Genomic DNA, 25,606 nt, shown 5'->3' with positions numbered 1-25,606 from the left:
TTCTGGCTTCCATAGCTTGTTCAAGTGTGTACCGTCAACTGAAAAGCAGTGAAGCGCATTTTTCCCACTGCGAAGGTGCTTTTCTCATTATACCACCAAGTCCATTATATAACTATTCCAATTAATGTTGTCGGCATCCAGAGGTCGGAAGGCGTCTTATCAACAGAAGCATGTGTAACTTCTTGCGTGCTGCTGGGATGTAAGGCTGTGAGAATGAAAACATTGGTTATCGATATGTGCACCTTCTCAATGGAAATGGCATTTCATTGTCGCCAGGTGGCAATGACATTTTCTTCTCCAATCTACAGGCTGCAGTGAAGACGCTATTGTAAGAATGTGAGGCGAAGTACAACAAGCAGAAACACTTATGAAAACCTGATAAAAAATGGTTTCTATGGAAGCACCTTAAACAAAAAAAATACAAAACTGCTCTTTTGAGAGCCACCACTACAAACGACATCCCCTACCCTGGTTGACATTTATTCCCCTACCGCCACGTGCACACACCTGGAAAAGTCAGCGGACAATGCGACAGTTGCAGGGTTGTACGTGTGATATACACCCCTTTTGCACATGGCCGCCATACATTTGGAGCTGTGGAGGACACAGAATTCGTCAATAAGGTGTCTGGGTGTGGAGTGCACGCACAGACTGTGGTACACGGTACATTTTTTGAGAAAAATTCAGAGGGTGCACTAATGGCTGTGTGTTGCACGAGCCACAGTGTATGCTTTGTGGGGGAGTTGTACATACATTACTTCACAGTGAATGGAAAACAGAGTCCAGTGGGAGCTAATTGTGGATTGTATAGTGTGGATTTGTACTCATATGGAGTACCTACAAGGAAGTGATTGGTTTTGGTTTGTCTGTGTGAGACTTTGGTGACGCATGATTACAACGATATTACTGTTGTTCATTGTGCACAACATGTAACACAATTTTCAGTGCTGTTTGCGCTGAAGGAGGCACTTGGTCAGGTCATGCATCGGTTTCCGATCTCCTGGATTATTTTTTATCCCGTATTACGCAGACACCCGTGTCGGCTCGTTATTTTTCATTTGGTCCGGAAATTGAGAAAGTTCGGAACATTGTAAAGAAGTGTATTTGTGCCATTTTACGACTTGTGCCAATGTCGTCCTTTACAAATGGGAATCTGACATTTCACAGCACAAAGAGTTTTCCCCACAAATAGCGTTCCTCTTAATATTACTGCATTTCCGTTTTCTGCGTGGCCTACAGGAATTGCCTTGCTGCCCTTTTGGAAGTATAGGAATAATGTTTGTGCTAGGTGTTGCGCACTTGCACTCTTGAAAACGCACTACAACACGTAAAACCATCTCTTTCAACAGCCTCCCATTTCTACCCGTTTCAACAGCAGCGTTTTCCACAGTACCACGGTTCCTTCTATTTAGCACACAATCTGTGGAGGGAATATGATGCGCTTCGCCCTGCCTCCCTTGATTGCCACTTACGTTGTTGCACTCTGAAAGGAGGTTTCTTTACTTACCTTTTTACCTTTTCAAGTTCATTACCATTTAGTTTGGTCTTGTCACACATGCCACCGAATGTGGCATGTGTGACAAGGACTGAAAGGCAAGGGCCGGTATGGAAGGGCCACCACCTACATGGATATTGTAGGGGACATGCTCCCAGATGGACTCTTACTAAGCACTTCAAAGTAGCTTCCCTCTGTAGAGTACCAGGTTGCAGTAGATGTGCCCTACAATGCCCTTTGGCAGGTAAGGGTCATTAGCACAGCATAAGGTGTACAAGGGTCTTTTAACGCTGTGATGCCGTACAGGAGTGCCCCTGTTGTAGGCCGCAGTCTGTACCCTGCCAACTGGTCCTTTATGCTTACACTGCTGTTCTCGTCACATGCGGTACGGACAGGTCATGGTACGCCATTAGACATAGGACTAGCATGCACAGAGATGAATCAATGAATTTTGAAATACAAGAATGCTTACAACAAGGAGAAATGCAGATTCAGTACATGCAGGAGGAAGATGTTTATTAAGCACGACCCATGCAGCTACAGTACTGTTCTAACCACCAGTGCTATTCTTTGCTCTCCGAAGAGTCTGCTGTTTGCTTATTTTTCTTAACATGCCAAAGCCGCACCAGCTTTGATATTTTACAGACTCACTACAAAATGTCACACCTACAGTTAAATGTTAGCTCTAACTCTACGACCTGCAGAGGAACCCTTGACACTTTCTGGCACAGTGCTCAGGTCATGGAAAGGCCAGCAGCACATTAATCAAACTATTGTGACATTTAGCACGCCCACTGTACACTCGAGGTTGCTGTTCCTTGTTTTCCAGTGGGCCTCATACAGACAGGCATGGTGCAGCGACAAATTGGTAGGTCTGAAGAGTAACCCACTTAGTGGTGACCACTAGTTGAAATTCGGTAGCCTACAATATCAATCATATCAAGCCATAGGGCTGGCGACTGAGGTGCTCTTACCAGCACTCATAAGATGCCCTAAGCATGGACATAGTTCTAAAACGGATAGACATACGCTCCCACAAGTAATTAAAAGAGCTTTATAGAATGCGACCATGTGGGTAGTACTGCAGTTCTACGGATACCTGCATTGTGATTGCACATACACCGGCCACGTGCAGTGTGCATAGGAAACCTCCACACTACTAAAAAAAAACTATCAAATTCATTGTAAAACCGTTGCTACAGGGACGTTATGGGTACAGGTAAAACCGAAAACCCCCAGAAATTCGGCAGTTATGGTAAGGTACACAACCATAACTCGCGGCACCACTGTGCACTGCAAGGACTAACACCATGACCTCAAAGATGTCATCAATGACATTTGTGATGTCATCTTTCCTCAAAATTGGTTTTATTAGACATTTTGTGTACAAGAGCAATCACATATGCATGAAACACATTTAAAACAGTTAGAATTTGCTCATGACTGGTTAAGCGTATAACCGTTGATTTGGTTATACCTCCCCATCCCCCATAGGGAGACACCACTGCGCACACATAAGAGTTCTTAGTTCACAGGTACTGATGTATCTTGGCAGCTCCTGGCGTCTGGTGAGACCTCTGGATCTTTATATGTCTCCAGGAAAGGCGCCCATTTCATTTCTATACTGGGGGACCGACCATGAATGACCCCGGTAATGTTCTCCATTTCATAAAGTTCTCTGGCTTTCCGGGCCCATGTATGTTCTGTGGGGAGGCTCTTGGCTTACCAACTTATTGTGAGACAGACGCTGGCTGCCAGCAGTAGGAAATGGGTCATGTGGGGGACCATCATCAGCCGCTCTTCTTGTTCTTCAAGTCCAAACAACACTAGCGTTGGGTCTAGGACCCTAACAATTCCATCTATGTTCTTGATCCATGCCAGCACTTCATTCCAGAATGTCTGTGTTTTTGGGCAGGACCACCACATATGCCAATAGTCTGCAGTGTCCCCACATTCCCTCCACCATTGAGGGCTGGTCTGCTCGAACATTTTGGAGAGTCTCATTGGGTCGTACTGCCACCTATGCAGCAGCTTGATGCCATGTAGTTTGTATTGTACCGAGATCAACGTTTTTTGCGCTGTTGTGCACATTCTGGTCCAGAGGTGGTCTGACATTAGCGGACCCAGGTCATTACTCCATCTCTTTTTGAGGCTCTATAGATTGTTCCGTCGTTCTGCTATCAATGAGCCATGGAGGCGGGAGATGAGGCCTCTGCTCGATTGAGTCTTGTTGAGTGTCTGTTCAAAGGCAGTTAGGTCTCTTTGCAGAGTGTCTTTCCATGCTGACGCAGTGAGCGCCCCTTTCAGTTGAAGGAACATGAACACTCCCAGAGGACCCTTCTGTATTCCTGCTTCCAGTTCCTGGATTGTTATACAACCTTTTTCTTTATGATTTTCCCTGCTCTTTCCAGCCCCCCCTCATACCATCTCTGATAACGAATCGGGTCTTGGATTTTGTTTCTGAGTGGTGGGGCCCAAATGCAACTGAGCGGAGAGGGGCACATCGTATGACCCAACAATTCCTTCTTGTTCCACCAGATCTTCATGAGTAGGCCCATTGCAACATGATTCAGAACACGCTTAGGGAATTATTTTTCTGGAGCCTACAACCATTCGCCAAGTGATACTGGCCTGAGTCTATAGTTTTCAATGGCCACCCATTGTTTCTGCTTGTCCCCTCTCAGATGTGGAATGAGAGCCCGGTATTGAGCTGTTGCCCGCTAGTAAGTATAGGGGTCTGTTAGCCCAACTCCTCCTTTTTCCTTCGGCTGGACTAAGGTGTCAGAAGCAATGCGTTGCTTCTTCCCTTGCCAAAGGAATTTCGTGAACATGCCACGCAGCTAAGCGAAGTGCGTTGCGGGGACGGCAATTGGTAACATGTGATAATAGTATAGGATCTTGGGCAATATCGTAATCTTTATTGCATTCAGGCGACCTAGCCATGATATCGTGAGCTTGCCCCACCTTTCTCAAGAGTTTGTTGTTCACAGCCACTTTGCCTCTGGGGTTGTTGTACATTGCCTGTATCCCTGTTAAGAACCGCTTCCCAAACCCCATATTTTCGAGGGTAGCTCAAAGGAAAGCTCACTCCACCCGATCAAAGGCCTTTTCCGAATTCACACTCAGGAGCGCATGATCTCCCGCTATTCTTTTGGAGTGATCCATGTTGTCTAGGGTTTTTCTCATGGCGTCTGACCCCTGTCTCCCTTTGATAAAGCCCACCTGATCTGGGTGGATCAAGCACAGCATCAGGTTCTCCATTTGGGTGGCTAAGACTCTTGCATATATCTTGGTGTCTGTATTTAGAAGTGAAATTGGTCGGTACGATTTGCATAGGATGGGATCTCGTTCAGCTTTTGGGAGCACTACTATGTGCGCTATTGAGAAGGAGGGAGGGGCCTGGCAGAGTCGCATATATGGTTGAACAGTTTGGCTAGGTGGGGAGATAGGCTCTTTGTGAAGTGTTTGTAAAATCCCATTGTGTACCCATCCTCACCTTGGGCCCCTCCAGGTGGGAGGCGTTTTATTGCCGCTTCAACTTCTTGGGGGGTTATTGGAGATTCTAGGAGGGCTGTTCCTCTGTTGTGAGGTGTATTAGACTGGCTTTCTGTATGCATTACCCCATCTCCGTTCCCGCCCTATCCCCTTCTGATGTATATAGATTAGCATAATAGTCCGCGAACTGATCGGCTATTCCTTCTGGGGAGTGCACGAGACCACCCTCTTCTGTTTTGATCCTATCCACCAACCTCTCTGTTCTTTGGGCCCTTAGTCTGTTAGCTAGCTTCCTATCCGCCCTGTGCCCCTTTTCATAGAACTGGTTTAGGAGCGTTAGCTTTCTAATGATGTCAACTTTGCCTAATCCTTTCAGATCTTCCCTTTTCTTTGCAAGCGTTTCTAGATGTTAACCACTGTATGAGCCCAGTGCATGCATCCTCTCTTCCAGGCAGGAGATATCTTTCCTAATCTTCTCTTCCTGCAATTTCCTTTCTCTTTTTCGCAGGGCCCCTTGTTTCATCAGCTGTCCCCTCCAGACTGCTTATCCTGCTTACCAAACTGTTGTGATCCCTACTTCTCGATCCCCATTCATCTGGAAATACTCCTGAATCGCCTTATCTAAGTCCTGAGAGTAGAGCTTGTCCTTGAAAAGAAATTCATTGTTCGTTTGTTTATTTATTTGATAATGCGCACCAAGATCTAGGATAGACGGGCGCAACAGAAACAAGAAATCTTAAAACTTGGTTACATTGCAAAGGTCGCAATCCATAGAGCAGTGATTGCAATAGGCGCAAAATACAGGGAACAAAATACAGCAAATACAATGCAAAGGTTTTGGTAAGTCCGGAAGCATTAACATGAGTAACGGTATATGCACATATACATAAGCACATATGTATATACAACCTTACATGTCTACGTTATTGTATATCCATGGTGCATACGAGTGTGACAAGACAGCCAACCATACTTGCACAGTTAACCAAACTACAGTGTAGTTTGGCGGAGACAAAGGGTTGTGTGGGGTCTGGAGAAGTGTAGTTTGTCAGTTAGGTGTCATTGGTGTGTAGCCAGTTGAGTATCTTATGTCTGAATTTAGGGTAGGGTTGTTCTAGTCTGAGGTCAACTGGTAGTTTGTTCCAGCATTGTGCAGCTTTAACAGGGAAGCTGGTTACTCCTGCTGTCACGCGTTTGAACCTGGGAATCTCCAGCATAAATGAGTCGGCAGATCTCGTAGGGCGGGTAGCTGTTCTCCTAGTAATTTTATCCATTAGGTATGGGGGTGCTAGGTTATTCGGGCATTTGGATGTAAGGGATGCTGTTTTAAGGAGGATTCTGTCCGTTATTTTCAGCCAGTTAGTCTCTTTCCTGAATTTGGTAATATGCTCTCTATGAGGGATGTTCAATGCTGCCCTCAGGGCGTTATTCTGCAGTCTTTGAATTTTGTCTGTAATATATTTGTTGGCTCCTGAGTACAGGGCATTACAGTAATCTAATCTTGACATGATAAAAGCATTGGCTAGTGTGGTACAGCTCGCTCTCGAGAGGTAAGGTCTGGAAGCTCTGATGAGTTTGCAGGTATACGTTGTGGATGAGGCGAGGGAATTGACTTGCTTTTTGAGAGTGAGGGAGGATTCCAAGTAGAATCCTAAGGTTTTGACTACAGACATCACCTTGATAGGGTTGTTATCAATGTTAAAGGATGTGTAGTTTGGGCTGAGTTTTTGGATGTTGGCTTCAGAGCCTAAGATTAGTAACTCAGTTTTTTCGTCATTCAGGGAGAGGCCATGGGATGCCATCCATGCCTGAATGAGGGTGTATATTTTGTTCACCAAGGCTGAGTCCGCCTCGAAGTTGCCCGAAAGGGGTATGAGGATCTGTGTGTCATCTGCATAGTTAGTGTAGGTGACACCCAGTCTATCCAACTTGTCAAACAGAGGCTTGGTGAAGATATTATACATGGTGGGGGAGACACAGGAACCTTGTGGGACCCCGCAAGTTATTTTGATAGGGTCGGCAGAGGCTGAGGCAGAGAAGACTCTCATGGTCCGGTTAGCTAAGAAGGATTGGACACAAGCTATAGCATCTTTGGTGAAGTTGACGGCAGATTGGAGGTGGTTACATAGCACTGCATGGTCCACCAAGTCGAATGCTGCCGACAAGTCCAGTAGTAATAGCAAGGCTATTTTTCCATTATCCTTTAGTTCTTCAATTTGTGTCTTAAGGTCTAGCAGTGCTGTTTCAGTGCCATGGAGAGGGCGGAAGCCCGATTGTCGTGAGCCAAGTAAGTGGTTGGCTTCCAAATAGTCCTGAAATTGTATGTAGGCAGCTCTGTCTAAAATTCTAAGTAGAAATGGCACAGTGGTTATGGGTCTGTAATTGGTAGGGATGGTGGGGTCCAGGGTTTGTTTTTTAAGTAATGGAAGGACCCAGGATTCTTTAAGATTGACTGGTACTGTCTTAGTTTTAAATGAAGAGTTTATCAGCTTAGAGATAAAGGGGGCTAGGTCTCTAGCTGCATCCTTTATTCTCTGTGCTGGGCATGTGTCACCTTTACAGTTAGACGGTTTGAGGGAGAGTGTTATTTTTTCTGTTTCAGTTATAGAGATGGTCTTGAATCTAAAGGGTGTGGTTATCCTAGTCACTGAGGATTGACTAGTTTGTTGGTCGATGAGTGGTAGTGAGGCCTTTTTTTAGCAATTTTACATTGTAAGGACAAGATTTTATTCGATAGAGCATTTTGTATGTTAGTACACCTTGCTTTATCCTTAGGGGCATTGTCTACTGGTTGGATAGGAGATTCTAGTTCACGGAGGATGGAGAATAATTTTTTGGTGTTGGATTTAGCTTTCTCAATCCTGTCATTGAAGATGTTCTTTTTGGCTTTGGTTATTTCTTTTTTCTACATTTCTGCAAATTCCGTTATTTTTGTTATTTTCAGAAGGGGATTGGCGCCAAATAGATTGGAGTTTCCTTTTTTGTGATCTTAAGGATTTAAATTGAGGGGTGAACCAGGCATTCAAGTGCGCTACTTGCCTAGCTTTGCGCAGTTTGACAGGAGCAATCATGTCCAGTGCCTTAGTCATAGCATTGTTGAAAGTGTTTATCAATGCATCAGGGTTGTTATTTTCCATTCCGGAGATGGCAGGGAGGAGAAGAGGGATACGTTTTTCAGCAGTAATATCCTTCTTCTGGTAGGGAGAGGCGGTGCCATGTTATTGGGCTTGGGGCTGAGGAGGTCTAATGTGGCAGAGAAATGTATTAAGTGGTGATTAGTCCAGGATTGTGGGACAATATCGGTGATGTTGATGTTACAGTTTAGTTCAGATACCCAGTCAAGGGTCCTTCCTTTGATATGCGTTGGTGAAAGGACTTTTTGTGTAAGACCGTGGTCATTTAGTAGGGCTGCAATGGATTCAGCATGTTTGTTGTCAGTATCATTAAAACCTAGATTGAAATCTCCCAACAGTAGTGTTTGGGAGTGATCTTTGGTGTTGTCGGCTAGGAGACTGGTTAGGTTGTCTTCGAAGGTGCCTAGAGGCCCAGGGGGTCTATATATCAAGTGGATAGTTAGAGTAAGGTTGTTAGAGAGGGGCAATTTGGGGGTGAGTACTTCACAGGATGTGAAGGGAGCTGATATGGCAAGTCTAATAGGGTGGGTTGTTTTGAAGATGATGGCTAAGCCACCACCTTTGTCATTAGGCCGGTCCACTCTGATGATTTGGTACTGCTAACATGAGAGTTGGTCCTGCAGCCTCATGAAGCCAGGTCTCGGTTATGGCCAGTAAATCGAGATTGCCATTGTTTAAGATGTCTGCGATTTCAGTAGCATGGGCTACCACTGATCTGGAGTTTGAGGGACCCTGTTAGCATTAAGGTACTGTCAGGGTTGGTAATTCGAGAGGTGTTGTGAGAGAGGGTATCTCGGGAGGTGTGATTTTTGGGGGGAGTTTGGTTAGTGGTATTAGTGGTTTGCGTTAGTGTGGAAGAGGGGTTCTTAGACCGGGTAATAGTTCGATTATTGGCATTGTTAGGGAGGTTTCTATAAGGTTCATAGATGGGAGACAGTCTGGACCGAAGCCTCAGGTTTCTGTCCTTGGGAGGGTTTGTTATGATGGCCATGGCCCTAATGGTTATGATGGCACAGGTAAGTAGTGCTGTCTGAGCTTGTTTACTCAAGCAGGTAGAGGTCATTGTCGGTCTATACTGAGGTCATACGAACACCTACGCGCATGGGCTAAGTGCAATTGCCCTTCTGGGGCAACACATGGGTTTAAGTAGATATACAGTTGACTCAAATGCAATGTGGCAACGCATGGGTTCAAGTAGAAACAATTGACTCAAATGCAATGGGTAGCACCTAAATTCGAAATAGTAGCAATTGACACAAATGCAAAGGACCAGCGCATGGGTTCAAGCCCAGATTCACCCCACAAGGTATCATTGTAGGCTGATAATGTACTACTTTCCATCACTAACATTCAACCCTCCCTTCAAGCGGCCCTTCAGGAACTCCAAGCTTTTCGGCCAAGTAGCAGAGTTCGAAATAAATGATTGGAAATCGGTGGTATTAGGGGTGGGACTATCACCACAGGACATTACTTCCCTTCAGTCACTATGCCCAATTCATCTATTGAATAGAATTGGAGCCTTTGAAAATTGGAGGAAAGGGGGATTACAAATATTAAAACAGCTATTTGAAGGGGGCTGACCCCGCTCATTCAAGGAATGCAAAAAGGACGGTCAGCTTTTGGAAACTGACAGGTTCCCATACACCCAGTTTCACCACTGGATCACGCACCCAGAAGTTAGACGGAAGGCCACTCGAACGCTGAGCCCTCTGGAACTGACAATATGGAAGGGTTTGGGCACTGGTGGGGTCTTGAAATTGTATAAACTTCTGAGAGAGGACTTATTGACCTCCCTGTCGCCCGACTATATGGCTCCATGGGAAGCGGACTTGGGCCTCCAGTTGGAAGACGAAGAATGGCTAGATATCTGGGCTAGGGGTCAGTCCTCATCCAGATGCATGACCAACAATGAGTGCCCGCTGAAACTCTTATTCCACTCGTACTACCCCCCAGTACAAATACATAATTTCCAGGCCTCGATTTCCCCCTCTTGCTGCCAGAATTGTGGGGCGCGTGGCTCCTATCTGCACATGTGTTGGGATTGTCCCCTGATTCAGTCCTTTTGGGAAACCATTGTGGCGACCATAGAAACTATTACGGGCAGTAAACTTCTGATGTGTCCAAAAACTCTGCTCTTGGGGGCTCCACTTGAAGAGATATACCCTAAATCTGGGGCCCAGGCAAGGCTGCTGACACATCTGTTGCTGACGGCCCACATCCCTTTTGCTCATTGTTGGAAATCGATAGAGGGCCCGAACTTGATATTACGGTGGATTAAAGTTTGGGATGTGCTGGTGGCAGAAGAGAAAAGGTTACGTCTGCAAAGGCCAGAAAGATCCACCATTTCCTGTCCATCTGGACTCCACAGTTGGACTACAACCTTAAATTTCCAGCCTTAACCTATAAATCCCGACTGGCACAACTCTATATGGAGCCAGGCGGGAGCAGGGGAATAATGGGGTAGACAAACCTGGGGGAAAATATGGGGCGGGGTGACAGCTTTCTGTGGTGTATTTTCCATCCATTGAAGTGTATACAGAATTGTGCGTGTTGATTACTGTTATTTATGTATTATGGCCTTGATACTAGGTCAGTTGGGGTTTCTTTTTATGCTCCAACCGTTTTACCAATACAAATATATATATTTTTTTTAACGGGGCAATTGTGAGCTCTCAACCTGCCTAGTGCTACTGCAGAGCATCTGCTGCAGATCAGCAGAATGTTGCAGCAAGGCAAATGTCTTCACTATACTTTTGGCATGGACCTTCCCAAAAGGGGGTTCTGATTAGCAGACCACCATTTCTGAAACATAATTCCCTGTTTCATTTTATTATGTACTTAAACAATAAAAACAATTCTAGGGCTTATACACCCTTACCAGATGGCAATCCTTCACATAACCTGTGCTGTAAATTTTAATTTTAAGAAATGCCTTCTTCCATACATGTTCTTTACCAAGAAGAGAGCCCTTATCCAATCCCGCATCTCTGCGGCATCTAATAATTCGGCCGAACTCTTTCAAATCTGCAAGGAGCTGGCAAACCCTGCTGCAGTCTCTACCTCTCCTGTCCCCTCCCAGGCCCTCGGCACGGCACTGGCCGCTGACTTCATCTCTAAAACTCAGGACATCCTGTCTTCACTCTCCTCCTCTCACCTCCTTCCTCTACTCCCTGCTCTACCTCTGGCCCCTCTGCAGCCACCCCGCCTCTCTCCTTCTCTGCCTTTCCCCTGTTTTCTGCTGACGAGGTTTCGAGACAAGTCTGATCTATGAAAGTCTCGTCAAAACAGGTCCACCCCTGTTCCTCCAAAACTATCAAGGACCACATCGACTCCTTGGCTCCTGCCCTTGCTGACTTCTGCAATCAGTCCTTCGCCTCTGGAGTCTTCCCATCCCCTCTCAAGCACTCCCTTGTGCACCCCCTTCTTAAGAAACCCTCCTCTGACCCCTCTTGCCCTGCTAACTATCGCCCAATCTCTATCACTCCCTTCCTGGGCAAGCTCCTGGAGAAACTGGCCATCTCCCAGCTTAATCTCCATGCTGAATCTGTTGGTAGTCTTCATGACCATCAGTCTGGCTTCAGAGCCGCCAGAAGCACGGAAACTGCTCTCCTGAACATCCGTGAGGACCTGCTCTCGAATCTTGACTCCAACACTCCATGTGTTCTCATTTTGCTTGATCTCTCTTCTGCTTTTGACACCGTCAACCATACCATCCTGCTCAACCGTCTCCGTGATAACCTGGGTATCACTGGTCAGGCTCTGACGTGGCTGTCCTCTTTCCTCTCCAATCGACCCTCCAAGGTCCAACTGGTGTCTTTCCTCTCTGACATCTTTTTCTCTACCTGTGGTGTCCCCCAGGGATCTAACCTCTCTCCTTGGCTGTTTAACCAGTATCTGGCACCCCTCGCCCACCGCATCGCTGCTCTCTGCCCCTACGTTCAGTGATATGCGGATGGTACCCAGCTCATTTTATTTAGGCTACCCTCGGCCTCCTCTTCTCCTTCCATCATCTCTGACTGTCTTTCTGCTATCCAGGAATGGTGTGCCGCCAAAAACCTCTGCCTTAATGCCAGTAAGACTGAGATTCTACTCATCGGCACACCCACTCCCTCCTTCCCTGCAGCTCTCTGGCCGGCCTCTCTTGGCCCTCTTCCTGCTCCTACCTGCAAGGCAAAAAACCTCGGGGTCATCTTCTACTCCTCACTCTCCTTCTCTCCTCACATATCCGACGTCTCTAAGAAGTCACACTACCAGCCCCACCTCCTCCGAGGTATCCTTCCTTTCCTCTCCTTCCCACAGAAGCTCACTGTCTCTAGAGCCCTGGTTCTCTCTAAGCTGGACTACTGTAACAGCCTCTATCTAAATCTGCCCACCTCTACTCTCCGCCCTTTGCAACTCATCCAGAACAGGACTGCGAGACTTGTCCTTGGCCTCAAGCCCAGGGACTGTATCTCACCAGGACTGAAATCACTACACTGGCTCCCGATGACTGCGAGTATCAAGTTCAAAACCCTAGGCCTTGGGCCAAAATACCTTCAACTCTCTCTTCCTAAATATCTTCCTTCTCGAGCTCTTCGCTCATCCGCCTCCAACTGCCTCAGGGTCAGCCGCTTCTCCAAACAATGAGTTGGGGGCAGATCTCTCTCCGCTGCAGGGGCCTCCCTCTGGAACAGCCTTCCTGCCTCCCTGAAACTCGAGGAGAACCATCTCCGATTCCGGAAGCAACTCAAAACCTTCCTCTTTGCCTCCGCCTTCTCACCCCCCCCCTCCCCTGCTAAACTTACTGAAACTGCACTGAATCTGCAACTGGGCCATTTACCGCTCTCGGTCCTTGGCCCAGCCACTCTCCCCTGCACTGCTTCCCTGGCAACCCCCTGCACCACGGGACTGTGTCTGTATCCCTACAGCCCCCCTTCCCAGCACTTTTCTGCACTTATCTCGCACCGCGGGACTGTGTCTGCATCCCTACAGCCCCCCCTTCCCACACTTTTCTGCAGTTATCTCGCACTTGCCACTAGCTGGCCCTTGTTATTTATCCTTATGCTCTTAACCCTGTACTGCACTCTCCCCTTTCCACCTCCCCTTTGCACTTTTCCCCTCCCCTCTACCCTTGCACTTACGCGATCTGAATGAAACCTGGCCTAGTAGGATCGTTGTCTGTCTCCCCTTGTTCCCCCCCGCCTCGTCGCGCCTTGAAACACTTGTGTATAGGCGCGTTACAAATGCCATATCATATCATATCATATCATTGGGAAATTACTTGAGATTGTACCAGGCCTTTAAAACATAAATTCGCTGCAATTCTTAATATTATAGAAAAGGGATTGAAATTGGGAATTTTATAAAACCTTTGAAGATGATGATGATGATGGTAGATTTTACACTTGGTGCTTGGGTGCAGGTGCAGACACTTCATGCATCCAATCAAATTACAATGGGCTAGGGTCCTCTGAGACAACCAACACCTCTGTTTTGAATGTGCTGAGGCAGAGATCATCTCTATTCTGCCAAGTCTGGATATAAAGTAGGCACACTACCACTGCTGTGAGAAACCTGAAGGTGTCTCCCTGACTAGTGCCTGGGGATCTGTCATTCAGGTGACCAGGACACGGCCATCGATATCGGATCCAGTTCCTGGTGGTGAACCAGTGAGGGAGGATCACCTGGATGGGGGGGTCCTTGGGGAGTGGAAGTGGGACACCGATGGGTGAAACGCGGTATCCCCCTTCTTAGAACACCTTTACCCCAGCCTACCACATAGGATACTCACACTCTACCCTCCCCCCTTTTCCGCCACAAACACTTTCTCATACCACAAAGGATGACGGACTAACACCAGAGCCGTTTAACTGACATGTCCCAATACAAGGGTCAGGCAACGTCAGGCAATTGACCAGAATCACACACAACCGACAGCCCTTTTCCTTCTACGCAGGGATAAAAGGTTGAGCATGAGAGCACAATATGAGCAAGGCAGACAGCACAGTGAGACAGCTATCCAGGCAAAGCAGTTCAAGAGGAGGAAAAAGGCGGCGAAAACCGACAGGGTGACGAGGGAAGCGACCTTGCCCTTTCCGACCCAGACCTGCGAAGCCTCCGTGGAAGGAATCGTAAGACAGTGAACAATAGCCAAAGTGTGTTGCAGCAGATGTCAATGGTACACAAAGCATGCCTACACTAATGAGAAGGACCGAGAAAGACGCCTGCTACCATGGTACCGTCCTTGACTCCAGATACAAGGAAAGCCAAGCGGTTCATCGCAGCCGGTGAGTCAAGGGGAGAATCGATAAGAAACCAAACTGTCTTGAATGAAAGTCGCAAAGTGGCACATTGAGGAAAGTTCAAAGAACTGTAAACTGTTAAGGGAAAACCAGCTTCAGAGGGGTCCGGCACCACATGTATGCTCACTCAACAGACTCTGGTTGATCCTGCATTGAATGAAACTACTGCTACCAGAAGGCCCTAGGAGAGCCGCGAGGAAAAGGTGAAAGTGATGATACAGGGTTCTAGCAAAACCCCCTCTACAGTTGAAAGTCTTTGACCTTCCCGTAATTGGAAAGCTAAAGGAGATGAAGCCTGCATAGTGAATTCAAGAGAAAGAACTGTGTGATTGATAAAAGTTGGCAAGAGTGAAACCGATGGAGGGATGCAGACGGAACGGGGCGAAGCTTAAAGTCCCAAAGAACAGTGTATTGACAAGAGTGAACCCGACAGAGGGATGTTCACAGTGAACTGTTTAAAAAGACATTAAGATTTGTGATTGCCAGAAGTGAAGTTTATTTGACAAATGCCGTAGTGAACTCGAAGGAGGGAGGCAAACATTCGAGAAGGGTCTGAGCCCGTAAGAGGAGGATCCAGGGGTAAAAGACATCACCCAACACAAAAGCAGAAATGAACTTTTGTTTATTATTTTGGAACACATAAGGTCCTCGGAAACAAGAGACTTTTTGTAGAAAAGAGACTTCACCAACGAAGGTCCTGATAGCTGGAAACAGAACTGTTGTCTCACGCTGGGAAAGCTCGAGCATGTGCTGTGCTCAGGAGTACGCCTTGTCCCGTGCTCAAAACGTGGAGATGGGAGACCAGCGGCTACCACTTCCTGACTTATCATTTACACTTCTTTCTTTCTTGTGAATCTTATCCCACAGCCGTTTGTATTAGTTGTAACGATTGGCAATAGGTTTTTCTTAGTAAAGGCTTTTTTATTTGACAAGACGCCACTAGGACTGCCTTATTATATTTTGGTGGTCGTAGCTCGCTCCCATCTTAGATTCAGGTTGAGATTAGGCGTTTTTCTAACCCACATATACAGTTTAATAAACACCCTTGAACTGTGATCGCTTGTGTCCGTCTTTACTGTTGCCACCATGAGTTCCTTACACTGCCTATCCATCCCTTGACCGCTCTTTTCCAATTTGATGTGTTGCTGGTTATTCTCAGCATATAGATGGTAACCGTTCAAGTATTGGTTGAGGATAAGGGTTAATTGAATAGAATCAGGATCGGGCCTAGCACTGAAGCCCTCTGTGGATTTCCGGTGGTAGTGGATTTGAAGGATGCAAGTGTTATGTGGTTGGCCCTATAGGAGAGGAAGATGCAAAGTCTTTTGAGGGTTGTCCCTTCACTTTCCATGGCTTCCTACGAGACACAGGGGCTTACAATGATTTACCATACCAAAAGGACATGGAGAAATCGAGAATAATCAGTGTGCGTGCCTGTCGCTAATCTATTGAGGTGAGCACCTTGTATTCATTCATCAGTGTGGGTGTCTTCCTTTTGCAGGGGTAGGAGCTGGATTGATAAACACTAAGTGGTGGGTTATTCTAGGTAGGCAGAAAGTGGTTGTTTTATGCGTGTGACCACTTGGGTAGGATAGGGGACTTTGGAGGCTGGGGATTCCCTCAAGCACTGCTAAGGGAAGTTAAAAAGGGATCTCCCAGAGCCTTGTCCCATCACCCTCCTTGGCCAGATAGGGTCACTGATAAATAAGCATAGGGAGAGGAGCAGGGGTTTACAACATGGCAAACAGCCTCATGTTGAACACACACATGTAGTCACCAACCGTCCCCAGGTGGTGTTTGTTACACCAGTGAGCCAGGGAAGGTCACCCAGGACCCCAAATGGGACAAACCTGGACTGAGAGAGAGAAGTAGCAAGAGAACCAGTAGTGAACTGGGTGCTATATCCCTTAGACCCCACCTGTCCAACATACAGCCTAAGGACTGCCCTGCCGCTCGCCAAGCCATATTGTGTGATACACTTTAAGAGCTTTGTTTACATTCTGCAGTTTCCATCCCTGTCCCTCCTCCAACCAATCAGTATCTTTCTAATGGCTGCTGCCAGGCTGGGTAAGGAGCAGGATGTGGGAAATCATTGCTGAGACTCACACATCCAGACACTTCCAAATCAAAGCATGCAGGAAAACGAGACTACTCTGATGAAAATATGCATGTTTACTTTCTGTGTTGCACCCTGCATTACTGTGGAGACAAGCAGGTAAGTACTACAGCAGGTTTTTGAGTGGCAAGTGTAGAGGCAGCAAAGGGTTTGCTGTGGGTGTACAAGGCACTTGGAAAATGGGCATACTTTTTCCTAATCTAATGGAGAACCCTGTGTGTTAAGATGGATTTCCAAAATTTCAACATTTTGGGAGGCCAATCTATTATGGTGAACAGGAAAGAAACTCAAGTCTAGCCAAAAATATACAATGACTTATTAGGCCTTTAGAATATACACTAAGCAAATGAAACCTCTAGGCAAATATTGTTACACACTCACTATACAGTAAACATGTACGTTGACCCTTAGGAGAAGATGGAAATAGCATATGATTTAAAACCAGCACAAGGAAGGTAAGTAGTGAGATGCATGAAACACATTAGGAACAGTTTAGAGCAACAGTAAAACAGTTCCCTAATATTTAATAAGTCCAGGCATGAGATTGTTTGTGGTCTTGTCCCCTAAAATCATCAGGTTTGAAGTTATACTTTTCAGTGGGGTTTACTATGTGATTGGAAGATGTCAGTGGATGTGATTCAAAGTTCTGAAAAGATCAGGAATATTCAGGTAAGGGGCTCTCCCAATCCCACTACTCTAGGATAGGCCTAGGAGAGGATCCTTGACCGTATCACCACTGATCTAAGTCTGAAAAGAGATGGAGGAAAGGATTTTACACTATTTCTGTAACCCTATGGAGGACAAGGGCAAAGAAACAGGTATGTTAACTTACCTGACTCTGATTTCCCCAAAGCGCACTGGTGAGATTTCAGATTCTGTTGGGGGGGGACAATCTTCTGTGCTTGATCCGGTCGAGGGAGGCCTGGGGGTTGTGGGTACAGGGATCACTTTCAGTACAGGATTTAATTTCGGTCAGTCGCTGTGCTTAAATCTCTGTTCCAAGCACCTTCCAGCCAAACATCCAGGGAACGGAAAGAAGAAGACTTCTGCAAAGCAGGTGACCTCAGAACACCTATAGGGAATGAAGAAGAAGATTACAACGGTAGTCACCATGGTCGGGCGGTGACAGGCGATCTTCAATGGATGTACAAAGGAGCAGGTCCTGCACAGCTTCCATTGAGGCAAGAAAGCTAAAACTACAGGAACTGGCGTCTTGTGATACAAGCTGAGGATCCTCCAAGTTCCAAGGATAATCTTGGAACAGTGACGGCTCCAACAGGGTAGGTAACCGACAGGGGTCAAGTCCTAAAAGTCAAAGTGGGGGGACTCACCAACAGACAAATGAGATGTGACGTCGCCAGAAATTATCATATCAAGGTGAAATATGCACATTTCATTAAATTGGCTTTGCACAACAGGACAAATTGCATTTGCCTTTCATAAAATCAACACACACACACACAAAACCAAGAGAGGATATTTTCTTCTAGTACTGTTTTTGAAAACGTTAAAAGGTGTGCATGTTTTAAACTCCAAGAACCAATGCAAATGTTTTCCATGGGACCTGCATTATCGAAATGGGACATTTTACCTTTAGTTATTTGTTATTCTTCATCAGGTTACATAGTGCAGTGGTGAGGTCACCTTTAATTCATACATTTAAAGAGGACATTCAATGTTTCACATGTTAGCTGAATAAAGTGGGTGGACTCTGTCCCCCTGCGTGTACCCTCGACTTGAGCCCTGGTAGCCGAGGAGCCAGCTGGTAAGTCCACTGTTTAGTCCAGGGACACTTACGAAGGGACGGATACTGAAACAGGGGTCTAGACTGGTTGTTGCCACTGGTCCACGGGTCAAAGCACCGATGAGGGTCTTCTTGATATTAAGCGGTGGAGCAGGGCTTCACTGGAATTGGTGCTGGTCAGCTGCAGTAGTCGTCCTCGGTCATCAGCGGGCTGCACTTCTTCGTTGGTGTCTTGGCTCCAACAATAATCTGTAGAATGGCTGCAGGAGTCCTCCATTTATCCAAGATCTGGGCTGGAAGCTTGCACAGGTCCACCAAGAGTTATGCTTTGCACCATTCAAACTGCCAGTGGCCGTCTAATCATGGATAGCCACTGGCAACAACATTTGACCAGCAACAGAAATTCAGACCCGTGGATGTGGACTGGGACCAGACAGCCCTAGCCCCCTCATCCGGCCTCACACACAGACCATACAGGCAAGGGAAGTAAAACCATAAGGCTTTGCTTACCTCCAAAAGTCAGTGCTGTAGTCAAAACAATGCAAAAAGGAAAGGGTGTCCCATAGAAGTCTATGGGAGGAACACAGCAAAAAGAACATCTTTCCTAACACTGTGCAATGCTCACTCTTTGAATTTCAAAGAGTCGACATAATAGTTTAACAAGGCCACCAGTCTGCTTCACAGCAATGGAGCTAATTTAACACAAAAAACAGCACAGAGGAAAAATTTAACTGAAAATGCAAACTAATATGGGATTCACTATTATATTGGGGATTCAGTATATCATTTTTGAGGCCTCTGGTGCATATTTCTTATTTTTGTTGCCCTGGCCTACAAAAACTTTGGACCAAATTCACAAAAATGAACACAAATCAACATGCGCTTTTTTGATTTGTGCTCATTGCAGAAATGCGCAGGTCACCTTATTCTCAAAGGTAACCTGCGCATTTCTGGGGAGCTGGTCACTAGTGCAAAGATGAGCTGGCCACCCCCCTTTCTCCGACGCTGTGAAACACGATGAAAAAAGAAGTCTTTCTAGCCCTGTTTGAGGGATAGAAAGTGGACAGAAGTGATTCATACTGCTGCTGTGGCACTTTAAAAAAAATGCTTTACTGGGCCAGGAAAGACCCAGTCATGCAATGCGCATGCCCATTTGCCAAACAGGCGGAGGGAGATGTCTTGGTTTTCTGCGCATTAAAAAGTGCATCCCATTTGTGAATGAGGGATGTGCTTTTAAATGTGCAGAAACGCATCTGCCCATCCTCGAAAAAAGGGGTGAAAAAGGGCATCTGAATGGGTGCATCTAAGAGGCGCCCATTCAGATATCCTTTGTGGATTCAGCAGCTGCTTTTTTGGCGCAGTTATGAGATGCACTAGGGCATCTCAGCACTTGCACCAAAAAAGGTTTTGAGAATCTGATACTTTTTCCTGCACTTTTGCTATCCTAAGTCTTGTTTAGAGCCTGAGCAGGGAGACAGGCAGAACAGCTCTATGTTGATTTGCTTTTAAAGGGGTAGTCCAGCTAAAAAATGTATTTAAAAAATAGATAGGCAATATTAAAAAAAAAATACTAGCGCTTTTTTTTTAAACTTCCTATGTAAAATTTTGAGCTATTCAAGCTCAAAATTCGCAAAAGCAAGCACATGGGCGCATCCATTTTGTGAAATGGATGCCCGCCTGTGCTGGCTTTTGCTTTTGCGGCACTAATGAAGGAAAAGCCAGCCAGCTGTAGTAAACAAAAGCTACCGCTGGGTGGCTTTTCCTTCATTGGTGATGTACGCGGAGGACGGGGACCGGAGACCAGAGCAGGAAAGCTGCAGCTGAATCTCGGTAAGTGCTATTTATTTTTTTAAAAAATAAGCACTAGCTGCGTTTTTTTTTCTAAGTTTTCTGGGCTGAAGGAGCCCGGAAAACTTAGAAATAAAACCGCAGCTTTAAAAACGTATTTATGTTTGCGGTCGCTGCTCGGAGGAGCCTGAGAAACTCGGAAAGAAAAACCGCAGCGTTTTCAAACACAACCGCGTTGTGTTTCTGCCTGCTGTGGCTATCACTTTGGGTCTCCGGTGCTCCCCCAGGGGAGGAAATGGATGTGCCCATGTGCTGCTTTTGCGAATTGTGAGCTTGAATAGCTCAAAATTTTACATAGGAAGTTTAAAAAAAAAGTGCTAGTATTTTTTTTTAATGTTGCCTATCTATTTTTTAAATAACATTTTTAGCTGGACTACCCCTTTAACATTGGGCCTCATTACAAGTGTGCCGGTCCGGAAACAACGGTGCCGGTAAGATTACCGGCATTGTTGTTCCCGGACCGGCACACTATGGGTTTGCCTGCCGGAGCCGCAGACCCAACAGGGCAGACCCTGGCGGACACAGCGGCCATGGTAAGCACGGCATAACGGAAGTACCGGCAACGTTATTAACAGTGCCACTGCTTGCTGTTCCCCATTCCCATTGAGTCCTATGCGATTGGGAATTACAATTTACCGGCGCCTGACTTTCCGGAACATCCGGGTTGTAATCCTCTGGTGTTACCGGCAAGCCAGGCGCCGGTAAATCTTACATGTCCGGTGGCAACCCGCCAGTAGGCGGCGGACTTGTAATGAGGCTAATTGTGTCATTTAAATCTCAGTGCATATAGCTGTCAGCATTGCAAATTTACTCCAAGTAAGAAGGAGCCGTACTTTTGTATTTACGTGGGCAGCTACTGTGTCAAAGTTGAACATGTGCCAGGGAATTCATGGGTAGGGCCGAGCCAGGGCAGAGCCTGCGGGTCAGACCTTGCTCTAGGAGCCCACCACGGGCTGAGTGCGGCCCTATACTTCCTGGAATGGATCAGCACCCAAGCTGACGTCAGAGCCGCATTTATTTTTTCACCTTTTTGTGTATTTCTTTCCATTTTGCCCGCAGTATTTTCTTTCATTTTTGGGCATTTCTTATTTCATATTTGACCATTCACCCTTGACGTGGATATATCTGCGGAAAGATACAAACGCAGGTGGTTTTTTAATCTCCAGCATTTCGACCTGCTGCATTCCCCAGGGATGAAACCTTTCTCCTTGGCTCTTAAACAACTATCTTGCCCAGCTTGCGCACCTCATTTACACCTACTCCCCAAAATGCCAGTGTTATGCAGATGACACACAGTTCAAACTTCCCTCCGATCCTCTTCTCACTTCATCTATCATTCCTGACTGCATCTGCCATCCAGTCTTGGTGCACGTCCACTGACCTCTGCCTCAACGCCATCAAGACTGGGATCCTTCCTATTGGGACACCTGCTCCCTCTTTCTCTTCCTCACCCTGGCCATCTTCTATGGCCTCTCCCCCTTCTCCTTCATCTGAAGCCAAATACCTTCATCCCTCACATTCAGGACCTTGCCAAGAAGTCCCACTTTCAACTCCACCTCTTCAAAGGAATTCTTCCTTTCCTCAATGTCTCTAGAGCTCTGGTTCTCTCTAGGCTAGACTACTGCAATAGCTTTTTACCTAACCTACCCTCTTCCTCTCTATACCCCTCCAGCTAATCCAGAATAGGGCTGTGTGACTTATCCTTGGCCTCAAGCCCAGGGACTGTATCTCTCTAGTGCTAAAAACTCTCCATTGGCTCCTGGTTGCTGCAAGGATCAAATTCAGATCCCTCTGCACCATCCACAAGGCTATCTGGGGCCGGGGACCACGCTACCTGCAACTTGGTCTCACTAAATACTTTCCCTCCAGATCTTTACGTTCCTCCAGTGCCAACTCTGTGTGTTAAACGCTTTGCTAAACTGCTAGCTGGTGTCGATCTCTTTCTTCAGCAGGCTCCCTCCTATGGAACAGCCTCCCCCTTACTCTTCATCTTGAGCCGGATCTTCTCAAATTTCAGAAGCACCTCAAGACTCTCCTTTTCACCTCCTCCTTCCCTTCCTCTCTCCTCTGCTAACCTCACCTCTGCTGAGATTGGTGAGCAGGGCCCTTATGTGTCCTCCTGGGTCCTTGCCTCCCACGCCCAACCGCCCACAGCCTCCGCCCCTCCCAGCACTTTTCCTTGGCAACCACCGGTTGACCACTCCACCTAGGCACTTACAGCTGCTCACTCCTAGCATTTCCCACTTGATACACCTAGCACTTACCCCCTACTCCCCCACCCCTTCTCTCTCTCTGCACTTGCACGTTCTGAATGCTCACAAGTCGTAGTAGGTCACCTTTATCTTACAATTTTATATCCAATTGTACTCCCATGTTCCTTCCCTGCTGCCCGGTGGGTGCTTTGAAACACAATTTACTTGTTGTATAAGCGCCTTACAAATGCACAATAAAATAAATAAAAATAAAATATGACATAACATCAGATTTGTTTAAATTAGTGTGATGTTGTTGGAGACCTGTAAAGGGGGATAGGGACCTGTCTCAACCTGGGGCAAGAGGCCTACCATGGTGCTTGCCACAGCCAGTCCTGCCCCAGATGAGGGGCGAGGGAGTTGTGAGGGCTTTAGTCTCTGCCCCCCGCTTACTGTCAATTGCCTAATACCTGCCTTGCACCATACCGGCCAGTGTTCTCCCTTTTCTTTCTTGAGCTAGAAAGCCCAGAAAATGTTGCCCTGGAGGTGAGAGGGAAATAAATAAGGGGAGACAGAGGGGGAGCGAGGGGGATAGAGGGGGAGAGAAAAATATATCATAAGGAGTGAGACCGAGGGATAGAAAGTAGACAGTGGGAGGAGGGAGTGAGGAGGGAGTGAAATAGTAGGAAGGAAAGAGAAGGAGAGGACATGAGGGAAAGGAAACATGAGGACTTGAAAGAGGAATACTGAGTGAAACAGAGCAGATGAGAAAAACACTTCATCCCATTGTGAGACCCAGATACTCCTGGGGAGATAAGCTGGATTTCAGCTGGAAGAGTCACAGAGGGAGAGGGGGAGGTAGGGCTGAGGCTTTTAGGACATCACTGAGTTAGTATTTAAGATGGTAGGAGTTACCAATCTCTAGTGGTCAACCAAGGGGATAGGGAAGCCTTGGCTAGAGAGGTGGAAAACCCACAGAAGACCAGAGCACTGTGGACTTTAGTTTGTCCTGTTGCTCTCACATACCAACAACAGACACCCTCATAGGAATTATGTAAAATAAGAACCCTTGAACCATCTTCTGAAGTATTGTTTTTTTTCTTAGGCCATCTTTTACATTAGGCAGTAGTCAGCCTAATTTGTGTCCCTGCTCATAAAACATGAAGCCTTCTTTTTTATTTGCAATTAAGGCATTTGCGGTTTAAAACTTATTAGGCTCACCTTTTAAATACGTATGTGCCTTAAGTGTTTCTGGGGATGGTGTCTGGATGAAGAGAATAAGGAGCGACTTAACCGAAAGTTCATGAATGCAGCATTTGTTTTTGATCATTCTTCATATAAACAGAACAATTATGTATTGCTCTTCCACTAGCTAGTCCTAAAAGCATCCCATATGATTTTTGGCAAGACGCCCCCATGCTATTCAGATTCACACATTCCTAAATATAAATAGATTGGAAATCTGATAAATCACAGGACTGACAAAACAGCAGTTTTATATTTCCAGGTTTAGGGAGGATTCATTGTGGTCTCATGAGACCACAAGAGAACCACAGGGGAATGATCAATCAAAGTCCCAAGGCAATGATTACAGAGTCAAGAGATCATCAAAGTCTATGCAGGACAAGGACTTGGGTCTGGCTAAGAAAATGTATAATCTAGGCCTAATGGATGTGACTGATGCTATGTATTCACCGGGTTGAGGTCTTCTATCATGTCTGTGAGGGCTGTTCCTCCTGGGGTGACCAAAGATTGGGCTGATGAAGATCTATCAATGGTGACATCTAAAACCTCATTGCAATCCCCACCGATGATCATGTTATCTAATAATGGGCAGAGGACCTTAATCTAGTGAGACACTTTGCAAAAGAACCTCATGACAATGGCCAATAGTTTTAAAGTTTTTATTATAGAAATAGGTATATGCAACTCAATTGGGATTACCACTCTAGGGGTGGTTACTGCACCGATCCTTGACCTCCAAGAGGGCCCCATCCTCCCTAGCCAATGTTTCGAATGGATTGTGTCCTCCCATGTATTCCTCCTCTTAGATATAATCTTTTCGCCAGAGGGCGCTGTGCTCAAGGCCACGTAGCTTTAGTCCCTCGAGGGCCGCCGTCAAGTTTCGACGCCATCCGTCGTATAAAGGGCTTGAGCCGCGCCCGTTGGCCTCAGTTCCGTTTTTCCGAGCTTCTGCTTCGTGTTTCGAAACGGCAAGTCAGTTCTCTCATTAAAAATGTTTTCATCCTCAACTCCGACAACACCCAAGACTGGGTTTAAAAAGTGTCTTTAAGTGGGGAAGGACGATGTCCATTACAGATCCTCACCGCAACTGCCTTTGGTGTCTCAGCCCCGACCATCAGGTCGACGAGTGCGGTTCGTGTCAGGCGATGTCAAACAAGGCTCTTAAGGAACGCCAAGGTAAGCTAGCGGTTCGAAAAAGACTAAAAGACTCGGGAGAGTCGAGTAGAAAATCTCGTCACGAGTCGAGACGGTCGAGGTCGAAGAGTCGCTCGAGGAAATCTTCCTCCTCTTCATCTAAAAAATCGAAGAAGCGACACCACAAATCTTCTTCCTCCTCGCCTGACAGAACGTTCGTTTGATGTCCTTCTAAGCATGATTCCCCCAAAAAATGGGAGGCCTTTAGGGCTTCAATGCTGAAGATTTTTGAAAAGGTGGCCCGACCCCCTCAAAAAAGTCACGTGAAGAGCATGCCCATGTCCACTCCAAAAGTGACAGAGGGAAATCTAAAACTGTACACGCTAAATCTGACAAAAAGTCGAGGGAGTCCTCGGAGGATGATTCTCAAGCGCCTCATGAAACAAAACAAAAACCTTTGGTGCACAAATCGAGGTTAACATAGGACAAAATGGCGTCCTCATCGTCAAAGTCAGGCATCGACTCGACGCGTCCTTCGACGACCACGTCGAAGCCAAAGATGGCGTTGATACCTTCGGCCTCGGCGTCGAAGCCTTGCTCGATAACCTTGAGGATTCCTTCGAGCATATCGAAGCCATCGTCGATTCCATCGACATCTTCGACGCCTTTGTCGGGGAAATCTTTTATACCGATACCCAAAACGACAATTATGGCTAAACCTAGGTCAATGCCGCCGCCTTTGCCAGAAAAAATCTTCCATCCTCAGCCCAGGTAGGAATTTTTTAAATCCATGTCCTCTATTTTTGAAGAACAATCCTCTGATGAAGAAATTACATCAGCAGGTGTTAGATTTGGGACAAGAGAAGTTCCTGAGGAATTAATAGATCCTAGTTCCAAGATGGCAGACCTTTATGACTGCCTA

At 46.4% G+C, this 25,606-nt stretch overlaps 1 protein-coding gene across 2 annotated transcripts in view; it reads left to right on the top strand.

Moving 5' to 3' along the window:
• The window catches only part of KIZ (kizuna centrosomal protein), a 2,038,369-nt gene that overhangs the window by 1,368,302 nt on the left and 644,461 nt on the right, over positions 1 to 25,606 (top strand). The window lies entirely within an intron of this gene.

Source organism: Ambystoma mexicanum, chromosome 4q, assembly GCF_040938575.1.
Source record: "Ambystoma mexicanum isolate Mex_15411 chromosome 4q, UKY_AmexF1_1, whole genome shotgun sequence".
Lineage (NCBI taxonomy): Eukaryota > Metazoa > Chordata > Amphibia > Caudata > Ambystomatidae > Ambystoma > Ambystoma mexicanum.
Note: the sequence above shows the minus strand (reverse complement) of the source record. Positions and strands in the feature narration are given on the sequence as shown.